This window comes from Gracilinanus agilis, chromosome 3, assembly GCF_016433145.1.
Source record: "Gracilinanus agilis isolate LMUSP501 chromosome 3, AgileGrace, whole genome shotgun sequence".
Lineage (NCBI taxonomy): Eukaryota > Metazoa > Chordata > Mammalia > Didelphimorphia > Didelphidae > Gracilinanus > Gracilinanus agilis.
In genome coordinates, this window is record NC_058132.1 from 478,928,253 (window position 1) to 478,955,581 (window position 27,329).

A 27,329-nucleotide genomic window follows, 5' to 3' on the forward strand; every position below is an offset into this window, starting at 1 on the left:
GGATGTCCTAGGTTCAAATCCGGCCTCAAACACTTCCCAGCTGTGTGAGCTTGGGCAAGTCATTTGACCCCCATTGCCTACCCTTACCACTCTTCCACCTATGAGTCAATGCACAGAAGTTAAGGGTTTAAAATTTAAAAAAATATTTAAAAATTTTGAACCTTGGCAAATGGCCAAAGAAGTCATGGTATATGACTGTAATAGAATAGTATTGTGCCATAAAAAATGATGAACAAGATGATCACAAGAAAAAAAAAAACAAAAACCTGGAAAGATTTCTATGAAGTGATACAAAGTGAAGTGAACAGAACCAGGAGAAGTTGTATACACCAACTGCAATAAAGTTCAATGATCAACTGGGAATGACTTAACTATTATCAGAAATGCAAGGAAACAGGATGACTCCAAGGGACGCATGACAAGAAAGACTATTAATCATCATCATAGAAGGAAGGAACTGATGAAGTCTGAATACAGATTAAAGCATACCATTCTTTATTTCCTCAAGGAATTTTTCTCTAGTGTAAGAGATATGTGTCTTCTTTTACAAAATGATGAATATGGGAATATTCATTCTATAATAGCACATATATGATCTATATCATATTACCTGCCATTTTGGGAAAGGGAGAACATGGATCACATAGATCCATGTTTTCTAAGGGAAAAATTTTAGAAAAACTTTACTGAAAATTGTATTGACATAACCTGGAGAAATTTTTTTTATTGTTATGAACCTAAAAGAGCATTTCTACACAGTAAAACACCAAAAAGAAGACTTTATACAAAACTTCATATGAAAAAATATTCTTTATTTTATACCACTTGCTTTTTAAATGAATACATAATTAGGGAAGTATAAAGCAAAGATGGAAAATTAGCAAGACAAAATACAGCTGAGTTCTAAACTTTCTTCCCTAAATAGATCTAGAAAATGCACTACAACAAATAATGATCAGGAAATTAAAAAAAATTATCCAGCTGAGGTCAATATAGAGGTATAGATAGGTTTATTGAAATTGGGAATGGTGTCTAGCAAGAAATGTCCACTTGTAGCATTCTAGCACAAAGATTGGCTATTCACTGGGACAAAGAGGTCCTAAAACCAGAAGAGAAGTGACCAAACTTATGCAAGGTACAGGAATGAGTGCAAATTGGCAACTCTCTTGATCACTACATAGTTCTGGGTCACTGATCTAAGATTAAGAGGGAAGGAAACTTGGGCCTATGATTCACCTTCCAAATTTATGAGTAGTTATGGGTCATCAACAATTTCCCAAATAAGGAACAAAGAAGCACCAACTGGGTGTCTTAGGAGAAGGAGCTGGCTCTCATTTTCAGTCTTCAGTCAGTCTGAAACACGAAGAAGAATGAACAGAGCAGGAATTACAGACAAAATAGGAGTTTGCAGTTCTCACTCCATGAGTGAACAGAACTTTTTAACTTGCAAGTAGTGACTGAGTCCAGCAGTAGTCTATTGGCATCCCATAAAATGAAATAGCATAGAGAGAAGAGGGAAGAGGAACTAGAAGAGTACCTTAATAGACTCCAAATGGTTAGGGGACTTATTCTGGAGGAAGATCCAGCAAAGGAGAGAGAGAGAAACAGAGTTCAGATAGATAGAAAGAAAACCAGGAGAGCATGGGGTCCCAAAAAGCTAGAGAGAAGAAAGTTTCAAGGAGGAGAGAATAAGAAAGTGTAAAAGGCCACAGAGGGGTCAAGGTAAGTAAGTTTGGAGACAGCAGTTTTGATGGAATGATTTTGGAAGCCAGCTTTAAAGAGTTAAGAAAAAGAGTAAAAGGGTAAGAAAAATGGAAGTATCATAGATTGCCCTTTGAAGAGTTTAGTTACAAAGAGCAGACAGAAATGGGGCAATGTGAACAAAGAATTAAGTGAGGGATCCTTTAGGGGAGGGAAGACATAGACATTTTGGTAAGCAGTAGGAAAAAAGCCAGTAAAAATGGAGAGAATGGGAATAAGTGATAGAATGGAGATGGCAGAGTGAGCAATCTGTTGGAGGAGATGGGAATGAGGTCACTTGAATAAGTAAATGGGTTAACTTTGGTAATGAGTAAAACCATTTAATTATGTGAAACGTGGTTAAAGGAGAAGAAAGAGGCAGAAGAGGAGAGAAGAAGGAATTCATAGCAAATGGCCTCAATTTTTTTCTGCGAAATATGAAGTACAGTGTTTAACTGAGAGTAAAGAGTGATATGATTAAAATGGATATAGATCGATATAGCCAAAGGTATTAATATTTTATTTATATCCATATTGGTAAAATTAAGAAAGACACGAGCCTGCTAAGATCTAATTCAAATCACCCGCCATACCTTCTGCCCACCTGGCTGCCTCATACCAAAAAGAGCATCCCAATCAAGTCCTCTCTCTACACTTTATGTTGGCTCACGTCACCATGTAAGATAGGAAACCTGTTGAATCATGGGAAATGTAGTTTCAAAGTCCCCTAAACGTCCACAGGAAGTTTATGTCATATATTTAAATTTTAAGGCTCAAATGAACCCCAGATTTCCACTAACACAAGAGAGGAGAGGCATGGGATGAATAAGAAGGAATGAAAATTTTTCCAAGAGCCACTGTGGATGATATAATAGTCTACAAACCCTAACATCAAGTCCAAAGTCAAAAAGAAGGCTGGAAGATGAAATAAAAAAAAATTCCAGCTATTCAAAAGCAAAAAAAAAAAAGCTATTTTCATAACTGAAACACTTAAAACAGAAATCCAGAAGAAAATTATTTCACACCACCTATAAGCAAAATTCCAGTGAAATACAGAGAGCAGCTAGCTAGCTTAATGGATTGAGAACCAGGCCCAGAGATTGAAAGAACTGGATTCAAATCTGACCTCAGATACTTCCTAGCTGTTGTAAAAGTTAAAATGAATATATATAAAAACCTTAAGTATTATGTTTTTATGAAATTTATTAATAAATACTAGGAGTAAGGAATAAAAAGGTAACAAAATAAAACCACATGCCCATGGCTAATCTACCTGTTCAAACAGCCTGAGTTCCCAGATGCAAGTCACCATAGGAAGGGAAAGAGAGCTAGCCCCAGAACACCACCCAATTTATCCCCTGTCTACATTAGCACATAATGCCTAGAAGTTAGCGGGCTCTTTGGAAATGTATTTCAAAGGCACAAGATTTAAACCAAATACACATTTCCCCCATGAGATCCATGGAAGACTAGTCTCTTCAATGGATCTTGCAAACATTACCAATTTTTAAATTACAATAATTTGTGGATAAAAGGAAAAGAGAACAAAACCAATGATTGCAAGTCTCACTGACAGAAAGCCAATTAGGGGGCAGTCCCCTTTGGCATAAAAGTTTACATTCAAAATAATTGTGTTCAATCCCCTTCAATTCAATCAATCACACCCCAAAGTTCATTCTGGATCTTCTTGATACTGTGTAGGTTTCTGTATGTATCTTTATTCAAACAGTTCATTTTCTGGATTCAAAGAGTTAGCAGACTTCTTTTCCTGAAAATTTTCTAGAACAAAATTTTAAATCTTGGATCTTTATGAAAATATAATCCCCGCCCTGAAGAGGGTATTGAACAATAACCAGATTAACTCAGAATACACCATTGAGTTATAGAGAGTATGAGTCAATTATCAAAAGAAGAACTGAAAACATAAAAAAGAAAAATAAATAAAAGAATAAATTAAACTTTGGGAAAAATGAAAAAAAATTCAAAATCAGAATAAAAATATAAAAAATCTATGAATATAAAATGTTTTGAGTAAACAAGAATAAATTCATAACATGCCCTTATATTTGGGTCTAATTAAAGTAGTTTCTGCCCGAAAGTCTGTAAGACAAAGTGCAATAATATTGCACTTACCCATTGACAGCCAGGACTAGAGGAAGTTGCCAAACTATAAGAGAAAAAAACAAACAAACTAGATTTTTTGTGTGAAAGGGAAGTGTCATTCCCTGGTCTGATTTTACTTTTACTCTTAGGGATAGGGGAGCCAGAACAGCTAATTATTAGGTACTTGATAGAAAGTATTTCGCTAAGAGAGTAGTACACAGTCTTGCCTCTTAACATATGTCAAGTGCCACAATCTCAAGTCTCACATTAGGTTCAAGTCCTTTCCAATTGGCGTAGGAGTTCAACAATCCTACCTGAATTGGTTTGGTCTTTTTTGACCTTGTGCTTCAAGGCACTGTGCAGATTCTCAATAATTCTATTAGGATTGGTTAGTCTTCTTGAACTTGTGCTTCTTTGCACTGTATAATGGCTCTTTTGTTCCCTTCTCCTGGAATGAGGCACAAATATTAATTATAGTCCCATAACATTTATCAATAAATGGCAGGTTTCCATAGTCTTTAGCTTTGGGATATGAATTAAAATTATAGCAAATATATATTTGTATTAAACTTATATTTCTGCAGAATAAAAAAGATTAATATTCATTATATGTACTTTAATACAAAAAATAAGGAGGGAGAATATCCATATCAAATATTCTATTAAAATAAAAAGAAAAGCAATAATAAAATTCAGGAATTCAATGTGTTCCTAAAAACAGCGTCCACTTTTCTATGGACTTTTATCTCCAATGCATGTGACAGGATACAGTTAATCAGTTTCAGTAGAAGATGCTTTCTTTATATGTGAGAACTGAATCCAAGAGTCTTTTTCTATAATTTTTATTGCTATTGGAGTGGTTGACAATATTTGAAACAGCCCTTTCCAGGAAGGCTGAATTGTTCTTTATATCCACCTTGTCTCCTGGGTTCAGGTCATGAAGTGAAAAATCTATTGGTCCTGCTTGTATTGTAGCTCTAGATTCCTGGAGTTCATGCAGTTTGTGCTTCAATTCCTGTATATAGGAAGCAATAAAAGTATCTCCCCCTAATAGTGATGTATATGCAGGAGAAAAAGGCTTAGCCTGTACGGGGGGATGTCCAAAAAGCATCTCATATGGTAAGATGTGTAGATCTCCCCTGGGCCTTGCTTCTAAGATAAAATAGAGCTAGAAGGATAATTTCAGGCTATTTTAAATGTGTCTCAGTGCATAATTTGCCAATTATAGTTTTAACTTATCTGTTCTTTGCTCTCTCTTCTATTTCCCTCTTAATTCTACCTATTATAGTTATAACATCTTTAGGGGTACAAGATGATTGTGTCAAATGATCAAATGGGGAGATCAGTCTCCCAAATAATTACAGGGTGGATTGTGAAGATAGGACTAATCCTACCCTGCCTATTTTTAGATTTAATCACCAAAAGTGTAAACATCCCACTTAATCCTCAAGTGGGGAGGTCTGTGACCCACATGTGCAAGAGTGGGTGACAAATCAGAATTGACTGACTGCTCTCTGGGCAGTCCTAAGCAAAGCTTTTGTTGTAATTGGTACACATAATGACAGGAAGTCAGTGGGCTCTAGGGAAATGTAGTTCAAAAGCACAAAATTTAAACCAATTACACACTCAATGACTGTGGGCAAGTCACTTAAACCCTATTGCTTAGCCCTTACCTTCTGTCTTAGAATCAATAACTATTGATTCTAAGATATTGATTCTAAGACTGAAGGCAAATAAAAAGAAAAGAAAAACATGGCTCAGACACAAGTTCAGCAAGAATTCCTAGATGAGATAAAGGAAGAGTTTTTTCCAAAAGAACAGATAATAATACATACCTACACATGATATACATATATCAATGAAATAAAAATCTTAATGGAAAAAAAATTGAAAAAGAAAGAACTATGGCAGAAAGAATTGAAAAGAAAATTAATAATTTGGAACGAGAAGCACAAATCCTTATCCAAAGAACAAATTCCATGAAAATAAAAAAGATCAAAATAGAACATAATGATTCTATGAGACAGTAAATAATAGTTAAATAGTTGAAAGGCTGAAAAAATAAAAAGAAAATGCAATCTATGTCATAACAGAAACAACTGACCTGAAAAACAGATTGAGAAGAAATAATTTAAGAATTACTAGCTTCAGGGCAGTTAGGTGGTTCTGTAAATAGAGAGCCAGGCCTGAAGACAGGAAGTCCTGGGTTCAAATTTTCCTGGTTTTGTGACCCTACTCAAGTCATTTAGCCCTAATTGTTTAGTCCTAGTATCAATGCTAAGACAGAAGAAAAGGGTTTTTAAAAAATGAGTTGCTAGATTTCCTGAACACCACTATAGCTTCATCAGGAGTTGTAGAGTGAGTCCAATTGGAGAGACAATCTAGTAATGGCTCTGCCATTTTTTGATAATCTTAAAGATGTTTGGAAAAGGAGAAGAAGAGCAGTACACTAAGGTAAAAGGTAGCTGAAGGATGTGAAAAATTATCACATAATTAGAGGGCCCAGATGAAGTCTATATAAACAAGAAAAGGGTTCAGGGAGAGAATAACACTGAACCTCGCTCTTATCTTAGTTGGCCAAAGTGGAGAAGAATCCATATACATGTATTTGGGTACAAAAATGCATTCAATTTAACTAAGAAGGAGCTGAGAATAAAAGGGGGTTAAGTTAAAGGATGAATTAATTCCAATAAAATGAACTCTAAAGATATATAAAATATCCTTGTTGTAGTAGCAAAGAAGCAGAAATTATGGAGGTACCTATCAGTTAGGGAATGGATGTACATATTGTGGTACATAAGTGTAATGAATTGATTCATAGGGAAGTACAAGGACTAAGAGAAGAAACAACAACACCTTAAGACAAAAACAAAAATGACAACAACAAACCAAAATAACAACAACAGCAAACTTTGAAAGACTTGGGAATTCTAATTAGCATAGTGATCAACCATTATTCTGGAAGACTCATGCTGCTGATGTGGGAGTAAGCAGTAATGGACTCAAAGTGCATAATGAGACTTTTTTTTAAAAATCATCAATTCAGGAATTTGATTTGCTTTAATATTTATGTTTATAAAAGGGAATTCATTTTTCTTCTTTCTCAATAGGGAAAGGAGTAGAACAGAGAGAAGTCAGATTTTTTTGTTGATTCAAGAATAAAATTTAATTAATAAAAAAATTAAAATAAATTCTACATGTTGCTTTCAAACTTCCCTTCTTGTCTGAGATTTCTTCTAAACTTAATTTCTCTGTGCATTTGAAAATTTAATATTGGGCATGTTATTGTCATCATTATTTCATCTCCTTTCCTTTACCCATATATCTTCCACCAATTTAAAATCTAGAGAAAAAGAAACAAACAGTCTTTATTATAAACATATTCAAGTAATATATATGTATACCATAACTATGGTCAAAACTGTGTATCTCTGCCACTTGAATCCATTATTTGTCAGAAATTATTTTGTTCAACCATGTCTCTTCTATTTAATATTTATTGAAATTGAATTTTTGAATCCAAATGTAAAAGTTTATAGTTACATTTATTTTATTTCATTTAATTATATTTAATTTGATGTTCTAGTTTATTGAAGATATTTCCAGATCCATTATCCAAACAGTTTTATATTTATCTGAATCATATGTATATGCATATATATATATCTTAGATTCCATTTTTTAAATAAATTTGGTGACAATCTCATTGATGTCATTATCCATATTATTGATAAAAATATTAAATAGCATAGATCCAGGTGGGTAAAATGATTCATAATTGGTCTTCTGGGGACATTATATTGATCAGAGTACTTAAATCTTTCAAAGTTATTTTTATTTACAATGTTTTTCCCTTATAGATATTGTTCTTCTAGTCCTCTCATTTCACTTTGTTGATTTGTACTGAAATCGTTCCTTTCATCAATTCATATAACATAATATTCCATTGCATTCTTTTACTTAAATTTGTTCAGCTATGTCTCAATTGTCTAAGAAGCAATCTTGAGGTAACTGATTAGATTCTAGCTCTTTCTACTTTTCTTTGTTTTGTCCAAATCAGAAAATCTTTAAAGATCAGGGGGTTTGTTTTCCTCATAACTATTCCCTCCCTACCATCTCCTTTTCCCTGTTTTTTTTCATTATTCAGTTTAATATATTTCTAAACTGGACTGTGTTAAGCTTTCCTTTGTTTTTAAAGTCTTCTTTTAACACATCCTCTTTGGAGGTGGAGGTCCACACTGTAATCCAAAAGATGCAGGGCAAGACCAAGCCACTCCACCCAAAAGTATGCCAGGGAGCAGAACTAAAGCCTGGCCCAAATTACCAGTTCAGGAACTAATGTTGGGGAAATGAATAGACCAAAGAAAAATACTGACCAAGATGAAAAATTATTGCAAATCTATATATCACTGAAAAAAAGGGAATGACTCTTCAAAACTGCAAGCTGACAGTGAAAGGGAAAGAAAAGAAAGAAGAGGAAGAGGAGGAGGAGGAGGAGGGGGGAGAGAGAGAGAGAGAGACAGAGAGAGAGAGAGAGAGAGAGAGAGAGAGAGAGAAAGGAAGGAAGGAAGGAAGGAAGGAAAGAACATCTGAATCTTGCTATTTAAAATATTCTAACATGGATAAAGGCATATAAGACCTGCTTGCCAAATTTTCAAATAATACAAATCTAGAGGAGATATAAAATACTTGGGTAATGGGGTCAGAATCTAAAAGTATTTTTGACAGATTAGATCTAATTAGGTGAAAAACGATAGATGCAAATGTAAAGTTTTACACTTCAGTTAAAAGAAAATAAATTCCTTAAATATAAAATAGGGGAGGTATGATTCTACAAAATATTTTTTTTTAATTTTGTGAATTTTTAGTATGTTTTAAATATGAGCATAATATAGCAGAAAATACTAATTAAATTTTAGTTTATATTAAGAGACTAGAATCTAGGGAAAAGACAACACTATATTCTGCATGAGTCAGACCTTATCTAGATTATTTTATAGAATTTCAGAAATAAAGGGACCTCAGTGACCATAAAATACAACTAATTTATTATAAAACATCTCATTACAACACTCAGCATGTTATAATTCATTCTTTGCCTAAAGATATCAAGTGAAGTAGAATTCAGTATCTATGACAGCATCCCTTTCCATTTTTTATATCTATAATTGTTAGTAAGATTTTCTTGCCATCAAATGCATTTTTTGTCTTTGCAATGTCTGCCTATTAGTCCTAATTCTGCCTTCTAGTGTTAAACAAATAAATTTAATTTCCCTTCCATATGACAGCCTTTGGAGTACACAAAGACAAGTAATCATGCCCCCTGAATACCTTCTCTAAATATATCCAATTCAAGATGGGCTAAACCCACTATCTCCCATAAATGGATCTTCATGTGTCATGGACTTAAGGCTCTTCACAATACAGGTTATACTTACAGAATCACAATATCACAGCATTTGAAGGTTAGAAGTAGTCTAGGCAACTATCTAGCAGAGGCAACCAAGTGGTGCAGTGGATAGAGGTCCAGGCCTGAATTCAGGAAGGCCTGAATTCAAGTGCAATCTCAGATGCTTAATGAATAGTTTCCTTCCTTCCTTGCCATAGTTGAAAGGAAATCAATCCTATAACATACCTTAAAAGCACATGATGTTGTTATACAACATAACTCCCTCAGTTTCTTCTTCCAATCACCAATTGAAAAGGAGTAGCTCAAAATGATCACAAAAAACATTAAGGAGACCAACGCAGAGGTGGGATTTTCTTCTCTCATGTATCCTAGTTACTCCTTTGCATAAAAGGGCAATCTTTGGGATCAGCACTCATAACCTCAGTGACTCCATTGCTCCAATGGTTCATTCTTTTAAAGGAACTTATAGTAAATTCAAGGTTCTTGGATTATTATAATATCATGAATAAAACTAAACTGTGACTCAGTAACCCTCAGGAAAAAATTAAATTTAGTAGTACAGAGCTATCAATGAAAGCCCCTCAGGGCTGTCCCTCTATGCATATTTCAATCTCAACCTTAACAACATGCTAACAAACTGGCTATAAACTGATTTATTAAAAAGAGGACCAGCAATACAAAATACTATTAGAAATAGAGGATAGGAAAATGGAACACAGTATTTTTAATACTATTAAAATGAACTGAAAGGAGAAATGAAGGAGAGAGAGAAAGAGGATATTCTTTATCCCTTGAATTTTGCAGTGGAATGTGTTTGGAGGGGAGTCTACAATTGATGAAGATCTTTCTCTAATAGATTTGCTGCAATGAACATGATGCTGAACCCTCCAGGCATAGCATGGTTGTTTTTCAACCCACTGAATAGTCTAAATCCTGGTCTCTATAACCATCGCAGTGCTGCTGAGCTGAACTCCAATTGAGTTCTTTTTCTGCTCAAACTCTCAGCACTGCCAGATTTCATAATCTCTGACCCAAAATCAGAATCTATGATTCTTTTCTCACAAGGAACTGTCTCATTAGCTCCTATAAGTTTGAATGAGGGACCTAAAAGGCACTGCTTGAAGATATTTAAGGTGTGGAAACTCATCACCTCCCTAGGCACCCCATTTTACTTTTGAACAGAAACAACTGTTATACTGTTATTTTTCATCCTGATATGAAGCTCTCTTGAATATCTTATAGACATATAGATATGTTGGTCTCATTACAATCTCCATCCATTGCTCCTAGATCTTCCCTTTGAGTTAAACAGAGAAAATCCTCCACAAGTATTTCTCCTCCATAAGACAATCCTTCTAATATTCAAAGAAAGTTACAATGTTCCACCTAAGTCTTCTTCAAACCAAGCATACCTACTTACTTCAGTTTATACCCATAACATTGACTCATCTTGCTATCTTTTGTGCTCTAAACAGTCTCCAGTCTATCAATGACCTTCTTAAACTGTGGTACACATGACTGAAAAGGTATGCTAGATGGAATCTCATATATGCAGAATAAAATGGGTCTATCATCTTTATTGTGCAGCTAAGTGGCATAGTAGATAAAGCATTGATCCTCGAGTCAGGAAGACCTGAGTTCAAAGACACTAACTATGTGACTCTAGGTTGAGTCACATAACCTTGTTTGTCTCAATTTCTTCATCTATAAAATGATCTTGAGAAGCAAATGGTGAACCAATTTAGTATCTATGCCAAGATAACCCCAGATGGAGTCATGAAGAGTAAAATACCACTGAAATGACTGAACAAACTCAAAGAATCACTCTGTTCCAGAAAGTTCTTCCTCTTCTAATGCAGCTGAAGACTATTAACTTTTTTGACTGTCACTTTATATGGCAGATTCTTAGTGAATTTGCAGCCCACTAAAACCTCTAGCTAGAATATCTACTATTTAATCATGTCTCCCCCATCTTGTAATAATAAAAGTGAATCTTCAAACCTAAGAGCAAAATTTTATGTTCAGCCCTTTCGAGTTTCCTCATACTAGATTTGGCATAATCGTTTAACTCATTAAGCTATATTTGAATGTCAATTATGTCATAAACTGTATTAACTTCCCTTTCAGATTTTTGTCATCTGTGAATTGAATGATGATGCCATCTATACTCTTATCTAAATCATTAATAACAATGTTAACCAGCCCAGGACAAGGTATAGATCCCTTGTGAACACTATTGGAGAACTCTTGCCATTTGCCCAGTTGACATCAGACAATTAACTATTGCTCTTTGAGTCTGGATGGTTCTAAATCTATTTCACTTTCTTATTGTCAAATCTATATCTCTCTTCTCCACAATAATAATATAAATTAGTGTTATCAAAGGCCTCTCAGTGTTATCAAAGGCTTCTCTAAAATCTAGGTAAACATATCTATAGCATTCCCTATTACTTTAGTAACTCTGTTACATAAGGAAATAAGGTTAGTCCAACATGACCTGTTTCTAATGAAGTTATACTAGTTCCTTGTGATCATCTCTTCCTTTCCAGATGTTCAGTAACTAAGTCTTTAATGATCCAATGTAGAATTTCCCCAGGAATCAAAGTCAAGCTCACGGACCTATAGTTAGCTAAATCCATTCACTTCCCTTTTTTTTTTTTTTTTTATGAAAATTGGTCCAACATTTGCCCTTCTCCAATAGTGTGGTATTCTCTCCTGTCCCCAATGATCATTCAGATATCACTAACAGTGGTTCAGCAATCACATCTACAAATTACTTCAGTACTATACACATGGATGTAATTCATCTGGGCCAGGTTACTTAATTCATCAAGAATAGCTAAATGCTCTCTTATGTAAGCTTATCTCTGTACCTAACTTGAGTATCAGTTCCCTATGAACCATTTTTACTGCATACATTCCAATTCAAAACTCATTCTTTCTGGCAGAGAAAACAGTAGCAAAATAGAAATGGGGTAGCACTGCTTTCTCCCTGTTATAAGTTATCATCATCTTATTCATCCTAAGCAGTGTTCCTTGTCTTTCTTTTAGCCTCTTCTTCTCCCCTATATGGTTTTTTTTAAAGTAACTTTTTAAAGACCTTTTTTCCCCTTGCTAGTCTTAGCTCATACTAGATCCAAATCATTAATATATAAAGAATACAAATAAAAGTATCTCTGAGTTTCATCTCCTATCCATCAGATTGGCAAATGACCAAAAAAAGCAAATGACAATGATGGAAAGGATTAAAGAAGGACAAGTACATGAATATATTGTTATTTGGCACCTACATTAAAAAAGACTAAATTATTTTTGCATATCTTTTGCCAAGTTATAACACTCTTAAGCATATGCCTCCAAATAAGTGAGTATTTTTAGTTAGAAAAGTAGTAAGGGCTAGATAACCAGGTTTAAGTGACTTACCCAGTATCACACAACTAGTAAATAAATGTCTGACACTGGATTTGAACCCAAAATGTCCAGTCATATGGCTCTCCATCCACTGAGTACCTAGCTGCCCTGTTTTAACTGTTGTTATTATTGTTTTTAAAGAGAGGATACACATATACACAAATATTTATAGCAACATTTTGGCTATAATAAAGAACTAGAAAAAAGTAGCTATTCATTCACTGAAGACAAATTATATTATAGGAAATTGATAGAATATTATTATACAAGAGGAAATGACAATAGGAAGAAATTTAAGAAACACAGAAATACTTTTCTGAAATGATAAAGTTTGAATAGCACCAAGAAAACATCTTATACAATGACTATAATAATTTAAAAGAAAATAATTTTGAAAGATTTTAACACTCTGATCAAAGCAATAACCTGTCATAATTTCAGAAAACTGACAATGAATCATGCTTCCCACTTCTTGAAATAGAAGTGATAAACTAATGGCGAGCAATGACATACAATTTAAAATATGGTCAACCTATTGACTATTCTTATTTTTTTGTATTAATGGACAACTTTTATTGGAGGGAAGAGTTTTTTTGGGGGGAGTAGAAAATGAAAAGAAAAAAGAAATTACCATCAATAAAACATGTAAAAAATACATAGAAGAAGATATTCAGGAGATGCAGACAATAAGCAAGTCAGTGCTGCTCCTATGTAACAATAAATTTATAATACATTTTAAAAAATAAACCAAGATAATAGGCCACAATTTCATATATAGTCATTTTTTTTCTTTGCTGAAATATTTGTTTATTGATTTTCATTAAGTTCAAAGTAGAAAAAAAAGAAAATTTAAAATCTGACGATCTCTCTCTAAAAAAGAAAAATCAAAACAAATGGAAAATAAACAAAGCTAACTTTAAAAAAACAACGGGTGAAGGGGCAGCTGGGTAGCTCGGTGGATTGAGAGCCAGGCCTAGAGACGGGACGTCCTAGGTTCAAATCCGGCCTCAGACACTTCCCAGCTGTGTGACCCTGGGCAAGTCACTTGACCCCCATTGCCTACCCTTACCACTCTTCCACCTATAAGTCAATACACAGAAGTTAAGGGATTAAAATAAAAAAAAAATTAAAAAAAAACAATGGGTGCAAAATTCAGAATGAGATATACATTTTGGGACATGCCCAGTGGAAATTGATTTTACTTAATCATGCATATTTGTTATGAGGGTTTTGTTTTTCTTTTATGTGCAATGAGATGGGAGGAAGGAGAAAACAATGAAAGAAAATAAGTGCTTGCTAATTGAAAATAATAAAATTAGTCTTAACAACCAAGAAAAGTAAAGGCATTTGTGCTCCATATTTGATACTATCATATTCAACAAATGAATATCATGTTGTCTTAGGATTTTACTATCTAAAAAGACAACTGTATAATCAAAAGGAAAGTCTCTTAAAGCCCAGTTTAAATATGGGTAAAAAACTCATTAAAATGACATTTTCAAGGTCTTCTTCTGCCTCCAAGTTCCTTTTTTTTCTTCTTTCTTCTTACATAATATTGTTCCACATTTTATTTATATGCCTCTCATGTCTTCGTTAGTCTTGATTTCTATTTTCTGTAAATAGTGGTAGCTCCAATTCCCAGTTTAATACTAAATATTAGTTTTAACAAAGAAGTTCCAATGGAAAAGAAATTAACTCTAGACTTACATCTTCAGGCTCTATGTTGGTTTCCTTCCATATGTCATTAGAAAGTGCTTCTATATTCCAAAAACATTTATAACACAAAGAGAAAATCTACACAGGATTCACTTCCTTTTAAATTTTGGCCCCAGGCTTCACTCCAGAGGGCTTCCTTTCTATATTTTACTCTTCTTAGATCCCAGCACTAATATCAGAATGTAATGTTGGTCAGCCAGCCAAAGGATGCCAGTGGAAATGAATTTGTTTCTCATTCAAATCCACAGGGTATTAGATTTTCTAGTCTAGAGCAGTGATGGACAAACGTTTTAAAGAGGGAGCCAAAGGAGAGAAAATGCTCATCTTTCAGTCTATTTCTAAGGCAACTCTTTCGAAGTTTCATTGTATTATATCCTACTCTTATTCGTCAGATTAGGAATAATGCTGCCAGGCCTGATAAAACATTTCAGGGGGCCATATCTGGCCCATCACTAGTGTAGAGCAAGATGTTAAAACCTAGGGGGTTAACATGAGGGAAAATGTTTTCCTTATATTAGGCATTTGCAGGTGACTCATTTCCTAGTTCTCCTTCAATCTGGTGACTTGGGGGAGAGGGGAATAATGATCACCCATCCCTCTAAATAAGTTTGCTTTTGCATTAAAAAAAGACATCATTCAAGGACTTTAGAAATGTACACATATTAGCAAATTAGTTTTAAAGAAATACAAATTTGTTATTCAAAAAGGCAGTCACCACAGACCATAGTTGATTAACATATGGACCCCCTAAATGGTAACATTTATTGTCGGTGTTAAGATAGCTATTAAAGAAGACACAAATTGCATGATTTTCTTGAAGAGGGAAAAGTTTATAGGAATCTAAAGTGTGAGGAAGACCAGATGTAAGCCATTAAGTTATCTTAGAATTAAAGCCTTTTCCCATTTTCTATCACACCTATCACTAAAGTATTTGAATTGAAACTGTAATTGGCCCATGTACTTCCTAGGTAATATACAGTATGGCATTTGTCTAATGAGCCACTGAGAGAAGGGTAGGAAAGCATTTAAGCTAACATTGGAATATCATTGCATGACATCTCACCATCTCCACTCCCAACTCCACTGGCTACAGGGAATCAGGAACTGAAACTATCCTTCTTCCTTCAATGAAAGAAGGTTCCAAGACAGGCTGGGGCCCACACTCAGAGCTGAAAGTTGGCTGCACTAACCAGAAGAGGTGGCTTTTGCTAGAGACACCAAGAAGGTTATTCTTTGCTCCTCATAGATGCTTGGAACATCTGTAGAGTATTTTTTATCATTTTTTTTTGTTTGTTTAAGAACATGAAAGAGAGGAAGATGCTAAACCCCACTCTATGCAATGCTCATCTTCTCATAGAGCTGCAAAATACTGCCTTTAACAGTAAAATATGGCTGTAAAGAGAGACAGACGGAGAGAGAAATTTTTCTTTACTGTTAAGTAGGTAATCCTTTGAATGGGCGTAAAGCTGTTTGGGTCTTCCCTTCAATTAGCTGATTCTGCAGGGGTTTTTTTTAAAATTAGGCACTTTAATGATATGTAATACACCAGCTGAAAGAAGAATGAATTTGGATCTGATTAGCTGCCAACCTAGTGGCCTGGGAAATGAATTAGTGTTCTCACAGAGGCTTTGCATTCCTCTCAAAGTGGCATAGTTCAAAATGAGGCAGCAGTACATGTTGTGAGGCATTTTTCCATCAGCAAAACCAGTTCTGGTGGTACTTGAATTGAAGTCTTGGATGACAAAATACTTAACCAACTTTAAAATTATCTGAATTGCTTTCAAGAAGTTATGACTATATGCTCTTTATGTGTCACTCAGAGATTCCATAATCAGTTGATATTTTTACTGAATGTAAAATCTAGGCTAATATAGGGACAGGCATATCTCATTCCATTCTCCATACAATCCCACTAGATTCCTCTCTCCTTTTGAAATAAAGATACTCTCTCTTTGCTTTAAAAAAAAAAAAAGATTTCATTGGTATCTGAAACTCCTACTGAGCAAAAGTCCTCTACCAATTCTTACCCATTCCCTAATTCATAGTCTTAGTCTCCTGGAGCACTGAGATATTGAGTAATTTTCCCAGAGTAAGATGGTCTGTTAGAAGACAGATTTGCGTCTACGTTTTCCTGGTTCCAAAGTTAGACGTCTATGCATTACACCAGTGGTGTCAAACTCAACTGATGTCTACATAAGGATCCCTGTGGCCATAGTGACTTAATTTTAAAATAAGATATTACCTTTTTCATTGTATTTTTATTTAATTTGTTAAATATTTCCCCATTATATTTTAATCTGATCCATAAACAATGTGCTTGACCCCTCTTCAGTATACAATGTCACATCACATTTCTTCACTCTGAAACAAAAATAAAAGCAGCTGTCCCTGCCATATCAGAAGGGAGAAATTTTTCATCTTATTTATGTTTTAGTTTGGAAAGTTTGGAACTTTACCAGCTCTACCATTGTCTTTGATTGCCTTCAATTCAATTCTCCAAATGTTTATTAAGTGATGACTATCACAGGTCATTATGTTAGCCACCAGGAGAAAGGAATCATTAGACACACCATTCTCTTCCCTCATGGAGTTCACAGTCTAGTAGCAGCAGAGTATGTTGCAGGCCCGAATAATTCCAATACAACATGCTAATTGAGAAGTGCATTAGAAAGAAGTAAAGCAAAATGTTATGTGAAATATGAGAGTGATGCTCTTCACCAACCAGGGAGATGTCTTCATGAAAGAGGGACAGTTGAGTAAGGCTTTGTATAATGCATGGAAATTTAAGAAGCAAAGGTGAGAAAAGGAATTCCAACTTCAAGAAATAGGATGACAAAAGAACAAAGCCACAGAAGTGTTGAACATTCTCAAAGACATGTGATTAATCTCACTTGATTAGATTATAGAATAGTAGATCAGGCAGCTAGATGGCACAGTGGATAGAGCACTAAATCTGGAGTCAGGAAGACCTGGCCTCCAATGTGGCTTCAGACATTTACTAGTTGTGTGACTCTGTATATATCATTTGATTTCTGGCTGCCTCAGTTTCTCAGCTGTAAAATAGGAATAACATTATCTCTCTTACCAGGTTGGTGTAAGGATGAAAAGAGATATTTTTTAAATGTTTAGCATATAGTGGTCACTAAAATAGTTATGTAGGTCCCTAAAATGTGAATTCCCTTTGTTTCCCCTACTTCTCTTGTGTGCCTCAGTCTCCTTATATGTAAAATTTAAATAATAATGATACCTATTTCCCAGGTTTTCTGAGAAAGAATATTTATAATAAGAGAATATTTACAATGTGCTTTGAAAACCTTATAAAGCATTAACAATTATTATTAAAATGATGAGATCAAGGTAAGAAAGGTGAGATAGAATCAGATTATGTAGGATCTTAAATACCAAGTGAAAGAGATTGAAGTTTATTTCATGACATAAGGAAACATTTATGACTTTTGAGCAAACAAATGGTATTATCAATTCTATACATAACTTCTGTCTTGTTCTAATTATGACCTACATATCTTCTTAAGGGAAAATAATCCCTAATATGACTGTTTGGGTATATGCAGTACTCAAGCTTTGGGAAATAGTGTGTATTGTAACATGATAATACAGCCCCTATCTCCATCCTCACACTTCCTGCCCTACAGAAAGACAAAACTAGAAGAATTCTAGGAACCCACTCTCCCAAAGCAATCTCTTTCTCTGAATATTTAATGAAGCCATCCAAACTTTCAAAGTGCCACAAGACAAAGTCACAGGATTTAAACCTACAAAACATTGTAGAAACCATTTAGCCTATGGGTTCTTAACCTTTTTTATGTAATGGATCCCTTAAACAATTTGGTGAAGTCTATGAATACCACAGAATCCCGTTTTTAAATGCATAAAATACATAGGATTTCAAAGAAAAGCAATTAAATTAACATACATCAAAATATTTAAATAAACAAAAATTTATAGATTGCAGGTTAAAAACTCCTTCCCCTCAAAGAATGGACACTGTGGGTATATATTATACATATATGCTTTTCTGTTGGCAAAGAATTACAATGGGAGAGTGGGAGAGGATGACTTTTCTTCTAAAGAATAGTCAAATAAATTATTTTTATGAATTTGATGGAATATTGTTGAGGTATAAGAAATGATGAGGGGAATGGTTTCAGAGAAACCTGAGAAGTCTTATATGAACTAATTCAGAGAAAAGTTGACAGAACCAGGAGAACAATTTATACAACTGACAACAGTATTGTAAAGAAAATCACCCATGAAAGAGTTAGGAATCCTAATCAGCACTCTAAATTTAGAGATGATTGATAATTTTGGAGAGAGGAATTTCAGCTGATTAATGAAACTGGAAACTGGAGCACAAAGGGGTAAGAACTGGAAGCAAAAAGAAATGAAGGTAATTAGCTTAGAAACTTTCTCCTCTCCCCAAGGACACTGGGTATGAAAGGAAAACTGTAGGAGACAATTTGAATGGAAGGTAGATTCAGATAAATATTGAAAGATCATTATTTACCTTACTCCAAGTTTGTTCCTACTGAATTTATTTCTACTGTGTTGATTCTACAATGTAATTGGTTTTATGCTGTAATTTTTATAATTGAGTTAGAATCACCTAAAGCCACCTTTCTATGTCCTTGAGTTAAACTAGGTAATTCTTACTTCCCTCTAAGTTAGTTTAAAGACATAATTAAAAGAAAAGTTCTTATCTATCATACCAATAGCTCTGGGGTACTTTCATTACATCTGCTTGTCACCTTTAAGCTCCACATTTCATTTAGTACCATCCTCAAAAATTATGTCTTCTGCTTGCCTGTCCTTGTGAAATCAGGGAGATGTTATCTCTTCCAAACGGACAGCAAGTCTGGTAGTTTTGATCTCCTAGAAAAAATTACAAAATGCAGATAAGTCTTATAATGTAATAAGCATTTCTTAATTATCAGAGAGGAAAGCATGATTAGTCTCACCTGAATACTGTCCCATTTTTCTTAGTATAGTCCAATGATTCCCAAAGTGGCTGCACCCATCCCCTAATGGGTACCACAGTGATCCAGGGAGGCAGTGATGGCCACAGGTACATTTATCTTTCCTATTAATTGCTATTAAAATTTCTAAAAAATTAATTTCCAGGGAGCTAAGTAATATTTTTTTCTGGAAAGGGGGTGGTAGGCCAAAAATTTTGGGAACCACTGGTATAGCCAATCATAATGTTCTATGACTACCAAGATACTTTCTTTTTTTCTTCTAGGGCAATAAAGAGGATCTTCTCATTTGGGGTTGATGGTTTTACTGAGGTGTCCATTCTGATCCATTTTGTTAATAGCGATATATGTATATATCGCTATTAATAAACTGATTTTACTCAAATAGATTTAATAAATTTATTTGAGACAATATATACATATTCATAGAATCTGGACTCATCATATATATCATGTATTTTAAATATAGTGTTCTTTTTATATGTCTCTGTGTACATATATGTGTGTGTTTATGTATACATATTTGTATGTATATATGTGTGTTTTAGAATTATCTAAAGGGCCCAGTAGCAAAGTAACCTCAGAACATAATAGTGATGTGAGCTTTTCCCTCAATTGGTGAAATATTTATGTACATATATATGTATGTTTGTAGACACATTAATTAATGGACATATGTGCATATTGACAGAAGCTTAATTCATCATCATTATTGTGTTTTGGGCGTCCACTGAACACAATATTATTAGTTATTTTAGATAATTCTAAAATATGCTTCATGATTCTTTGACTTCAGCTAGTGAATGGGCATGCCTTAAGTTCATATCCTTCTTCTACAAGGTAGAAATATTATAGTTGTGTTTGATATCTCCTTATGGTTAGGAACTTAATTCAAAGTGATGCCCTACATTCCTATTTCCTGAAGGAGTGTCACAGTAATAAGATAGTCTAAAACATTAGAAAAGAGAAGAAAAACAGATGTGTCCTTAATTTGACTAGTAGTTATTTTTAAATCAAAATATTTCTTACAGTAAGCTGGCATCTTATGCCACTTGTTTCCTTTCCTCATTAGAGTGGCACTTACTTAAAGGATTTACTCAAGACATTGATGAACAGGTGATGGTGGTGTATCAGGGAATGTGATGGGGAGTGATTGCTTCTGTGTTAATGTATTAATGAGTCAATATTTACAACATAAGGCCTGATGGTCTCTTAAAAACAATGAGTCCTTGCATGATGGTAAATTGTCATGTCTTACAAGGAATGATGACGTGAAATAAGAAGCTTTCTAAAGCTGATGAGTAAGTGCTTCCTTTCCATCATTATATCCTCTTTAATTCATTTAAACATCTTATCACTGGAAAGCCTAAATGAGAAACCATATTAATTGAAAAGCTCTCAGTCCGTTATCCATCATTTTCTATGTAAACTACTGTCTTCTGATCCAAATTAGAGCATGACTGTGGGATTTGATTTATTTTCCCAAATGAATTTATTTGCCCTTGAAAGCCTCTACTGGAGAAAGACTCTTGGCCTATAGATTTGCCTGAGACTGCCCTTTTACTTTCCCCCAAAATTATTTAGAAATTGGTCTTAAATATACAGTTTGAGTAAAACACTTAATATTCTTTACATGGTTGCTTATAAGCACTTAAGAGATTCAAAATTTTCCTTTAATTTTATAATTTTGATAATGCCAACATTATTTCCATTTTATAGATGAAGAAATTGGAGAAAAATAATTGAAATGACTTGGTCACATTCTCATAGCTAATATGCTAATTAACTCAGATCCTCTGATTGAAGTCCAGGTTCTTTTCATATAGCCCACTACCTCCCGTCATATAATCTGACTTTAATCCTTTATTTTGTGACTTTGTATCACTTTAACTTTAACATCCAGCTGTTAAGTATGGAACCAACCTAAAATGCCTCCTATATAGCCATGGATGACTTTGAATGAGGGGAAAGACTGATATAGTTTACTGATGAAAAGAGCAGCCCTGGGGCAGCTGGGTAGCTCAGTGGAATGAGAGTCAGGCCTAGAGACAGGAGGTCCTACATTCAAATTTGGCCTCAGACACTTCCCAGCTCTGTGACCCTGGGCAAGTCACTTGACCCCCATTGCCCACCCTTACCACTCTTCCACCTATGAGACAATACACGGAAGTTAAGGGTTAAAAAAAAAAAGAGAGAAGCCCATTCTCCTAAGAGGCAAGTGTTTTGGATAAACCATAGTTCCTAGACTTTTAGGGATATGGCACCCTCAGGAGGTAATCAGGTTTCAATTAGTACTAGGAAGTTGAAAGAACATTGGATAAAAGATTATAGATATGGGACACCTTCTTAGGAAAAATGAGGGGAAGCCCCTTTTATTCCTTCTCCCTTTGAATTCTTCCCTAAAGAGAAGAGAGGATTACTATCTCTAATTCCCTAGCAAAAATGAAAACTAGCCATAGCTATAGGAGAAGGGTGCTTATAGTCAACCTAAAAAGATATTTCAACATTGGTGTTCCTAAACTTCAACCCACTGTGTACAAGGATAGAAGAGATAACTTTGAATTCCTAGGGGGCATGAAATTAGAATCTAGTCTTCAACTATAGAAGGGAGATTTGGAGGACAACAGCAGCTTTAGGAGCTGCCTTTTGGAAATATTCAAGAGTCACATGTCCCTTGCATAAAGAAAGATTTCCTTGTGTGAAGATGGGATTAACTCTACCCTGCCCATTTTTTGATTTAATCACCAGATGTATAAATACCACACTTATCCTTAAAGGAGGGAGGTCCATGACCCATGTGTGCAATGGTGGGTGATGAATCAGAATTGATTGACTGCCCGCTGGGCAGTCCTAAATAAATCTTTAGCTGTAATTGGTACATGTAAAGTGGGAGGAAGGCATAGGAAGTGACGAAAGGAATGGTCTTTATAAGTGGTAAGAACTTCCTGTGAGTGAGCTTTTGCCTTGAACTGGACCCTGGAGAAGCTCTGGCTGAGGACCTTGGCCTGCTTTCTATTTCTCCTTAGAACTACCATGTGGGGGAGTGGAAAGGGTTGACTCCTTTCTTTGGCTTTTCCTGGAGGTACTGGTCTCCGGAGGGGCCCCTTTCTGGGAGGAGGCTAAAACCCTTGTTAAATGATGCTTAGGCCCTCCCACTGAGTCTACTGGAGCCCTGCCAGAGTAAAGCCAGGGCTTGAGCACATAATCTAGCTTGTTAAGCTAGATCTCTTACTCTGCTCTCTTTCTCATTTTATCTACTTTCACTCTTTCCCTCTATTTTTATAAATAAATTGCTAAAAAGTCATTTGGAATTCCTGGTGACCACACTCTGATAAATTTAGTCCAACCTTTTTAATTTTAACTCCTTAGACATTCTTACTTTTTACAATTTATAGCACAGTTTATAGACTACCAATAGAAGTTATCTGAAACTGCCATGACAAGACTGGACACAAGATCTGGACCTGGTCCATCCTCTGTGATAATTAATGTGAATTGTTTGGATGCTCACACTTAACATGAATAAGAAATAGCTTACCATTTTCTGACCATTATAATCATTTCCTGTAAGGTCTTCATATCCTGATTCTCTTTGTCCCCTACAATCCACCCTTCACACTACTCCTCATTCATAGTTATGGTCATATAATTCCCCTGCTCAGAAAATAAATAAACAAACAAATAAAGACAATCATTGGTTCCTGATTGCTTACTGGAAACATTTCAAATTTCTTTGCCTGGCAATCAAGCCCTTCCATCTGCTGCCACCCAATCTTTTTGTCCTTATTGCTTATTTTTCTCCTTTATTTAATCTTTGTTCCAACTAAATTGAATTATTCTCTATCCCCTGAAGATGTGTTGTGCAAGATGACCTGAACCTTCTGAGATTAAGTTTCATCATTTGATAACAGGTTATATATTGGTACCATTTACCGCATTGAGCTGTTTTGAGGCAAGATCTTTGTAAACTTTAAAGTACTTCATGAATGAGATGTCATAATAAACTCACAACTTCCACCTTATTATCATTTTTTACCAATTTAGGGGAGTCAATAGCCCAAATATCCAATACAATCTTCTACTAAAGTATATTCTAAAGTGATGTCTCCTAGATGACATATACATACATATATATGTATATATATAAATATATATATGTATATATATATATATATATTTCATGCAAAATGGTCTTCCCTTTATAGCATGAGAGGAAACAGGGAACACTAATTTTCAAAAGTCTTAAGTGGATGAGAAGTATGAAATTATAATCCTTTCCACTGGGGAAGAAAAAGACAACCAGGAAGTAAAGAGCTTATAAAATAAATATCAAGAATGTAGTTTCTTATATAAAAGACCTTTTTTTGTTAGGATCATAGGAGGCAGTAATTCAAGAATCCTGGAGGCAGGTATCCAATACTGCCAGTTTGAAGGGGCTGACCTTGACATTTAAATTTGCACCATCCCCCTCAACCCTGGGGAAAAAGTACTCTTGAATAGAAGAGTGCAGACAGATAAAAAAGAGGAGACATAGGAAGAAGATATAGCAAGAGAAAAACAAAAGAGTGGGCTAAGAAAGGGGCCTAGGGAAGTGCCAAAGATCTATAGTTCCAGAGGAGAGCTGGCACTTGTCACTTGTCTCTTTTCTGGTTAGACAATACAAACATAACAAAATAGATTAGGTATTTTTTCTTTTGTTCCTTTTCTTTTACTTTTCATTCAGATTTGATTAACCTACCACTAAACCCCAAAAGCCAGGTTAAATGCTAAACTATGTTTGTATTTTGTTTCAGGTTTACAAATACAAAGTAAACAAAAAAGAATTCTTCTGATTCTAGGGAGACAAAATGTCTACTTAAACATTTTTTCAGATATTTTATTTTGTTCTTATTACATGTGTCAACTGGGTTTGGGGATCCCCAAATGTACCCCTATACCTTGAGAACTTGCCTTGAGGGAAGTCCCAGACTGACATCACCTCTGGCTAAATAATAAACTTTAAAGTACTTAATGATCCCTGTTTAGGTGGGATTAGAAGACATAATCAAATCTTAGGTACCCTTTTTGTCTAAGAAATTTCTCCCATTGTATCAAAGTCCTCTCTCAGGTAGCCCAGCCTTTGGCTGGACAGTTTCTTTAGTATCCATTGTAAAGCATCAGCCTCTCCCTGATAATCCTGTGTTGGACTTCTTTCCTTGTAGCCATTGTAAAGCCAATCAATCATACTTCCAGGTCTTTAGTTCCCAAAAAGGGATGTAAGATTCCTTATGTTGTTGTTTTTTGGGAGAATCATATTTGGCAGTGATTCTTTCAGAGATACTATCCCAAGCATCCCAGTGTTTTGATTCTGTGTGATATATAGCACTTGGTTTTCTATGGAGGCCGATTATTAAGGACCTATCTCTTTCCTGATTAAAAATTTGGTTTTATGACTACTTTAGTGGTTCTTTGTTTTTCCAGGTTGACACATGTAAAAACAATTTCTAACATTCATTTTTTAAAAAAAATTTAAATTTGAAATCTTCTCCCTCCTCATTGAGAAGGTAAGTAGGTTATACATATGCAATGGTTGAGCATTTTTTAAAAATATTTTATTCTCCCAATTACTTGTAAAAACAACTTTGAACATTTGTTTTTGTTTAAATTTTGAGTTCCAAATTCTTTTTCTCATCCCTCCATAACATGATAAGTAAACTGATATAGATTTTATACTTATCTAATATATTTTTCCATATTAGTCATTTTGTGGAAGAGATTTCAAACAAAAAAAATGAAAAAAGTAAGTGAAATATAGTATGTGTTGGTCTGCATTCAGTTCTTCTCTAGAAGTGAATGGTATCTTTCAACATGAGTCTTTGGGATTGTTTTAGATTACTGTATTGTTGAGAACAGCTAAGCCATTCAAGTTGTTCATCATATGATATTCCTGTTACTATGCACAGTGTTCTTCTGGTTCTGCTCAATTCATTTCGCATCAGTTCATGTAAGTTCTTCCAGGTTTTTCTGAAATTATCCTATTTGTCATTTTTTATAGCAGTAGATATGATTGCCATCATATGATACTACTTCTTCAGTCATTCCTCAATTGATGCACATCCCCTCAATTTCTAATTCTTTGCTACCAAGAAAAGAACTGCAATAAATAATTTTGTTCAAATAGGTCCATTTCCATTTTTTTTATCAGTTGAGCCCTTTTAAAATGCATGAAAGAGAACAGAAGAAAGCTCAAAGGTAGACATAGACAAGTAGGACAGCTTTGAAATGAACATGTTGACTTTATTATATACTTTTCTAAAATGCATAAGCCCTTTGTAGCAAACTTACATTTTCATATATTTTGTTGCTGATCTCTTTTTTGTTGCTGATCTTTTTATGTGGAAACGTTTGTGCTAGTTCCTATTTTTCAGGTTCAGAACAAATGCAAAACCCAAATCAATAGCTTCTCTTTCATTCATCTGGAAACATCTGATTTTGCATGAGATCCACAAAAGAACATATATTCTGCCCTGTTCACCCAACCTTAGAATTTCACCTTTGAAAATTCTCTCTCAGAGCATAAAATTTCAGTTCACTCTGCCTGCTTGCCCCATTTTTCATTCATTATGGTCTCATTTCCTCTCTCACTAGGGAACATAATAAGTCCACATGTGTCTTTGTTTACAATCTCATTATATCAGGCCTTTCCCTCCCTTACCAGAGAGGATGCTTCATAAGGAGGTCTTCAAAATATATAATTTTTGGAAACTGGGGAAACATATATTACTTCTAGGTTATTAGACTAATTCTTTCTAGCTAGTTCTAAAGCAGTCTTTTCCCTCCTAAGCTCATATTAAAGAAAGAATAAGGAAACAATGGGTCAAGAACTAGGTATTTTGGTAATTCCTCCTCTTTTATAATGTTCTTCTTTCCTGAATAGGCTAGAATTTTTATTTGTTCTTTTGTTTATTTTGGGTCTTCCATTCTTTTGTTTCATGATATTGCCCCCCCTCACCATCTCTTACTGTGCTCTTTCCATTTTTTTTCCTGCAATAATTTCAGATTTCTGTTTCAGAAAGAGAATATCAGACAAACTCACAGTTATCTTCTTATAGTAAGGTATAAATAGACCTGGATATCAATTCTGCGCAAATACATTTTGACTAATTTACCACATTTATAAAAGGAGTATTACACTCTCTTCAGTATCTATGTCAAACTGTTGTTGTAAAAGAAATAATCAGATAATGTAATTAAATCTTTTGTAAGATGTGGAAGGCTATATTCATGGTAGTTATTACTTCTTTCACAATTACAAATAGATAGACCTTAGATTGCAGCTATAGAGCTATAAGGAAGCTCATAGAGCAGTTAGTCTAATGATTTTTATTTTATAGAGAAGGAATGGAAAACTAAGGGAGGTTCAGGGCTTAGTATGTGCCTGGCACAGAGTAGGCACTGAATAAATGTTTATTGAATTAAATAAAGTCATGTGTCCAAGGTCACATAGAGAATAAATATAAAAGGAGAGTCCTGTAAAACTGTGCATACCCTTTGAACCAGTAATACCATTACTAGGTCTGTATCCCCCAAACATCCAAAATAGGGCAAAATAACCTACCTGTACAAAAAAAATTATAGCATCTCTTTTTGGGTTAGCAAAGAACTGGAAGTTGAAAGGATATCAATCAATCAGGGAATTGTTGAACAAGTTTTGGTATATGATTATAATGGAACACTATTACATGATATTAATTGACAGACGAGGATCATACACACACAAAAACAACTTGGAAAGCCTTACATGAAATGATACAAAGTGAAATGAGCAGAAGCAGAATATTGTACAAAGTAACAACAAAACATATGATGATCAGCTATGAATGATTTACCTATTATCAGCAATGCAAGGATCCAGAACAACTCCCAGGGATTCATGAGGTAAATAGCTATAAAAGGAACTGACAAAGTCTGAATACAGA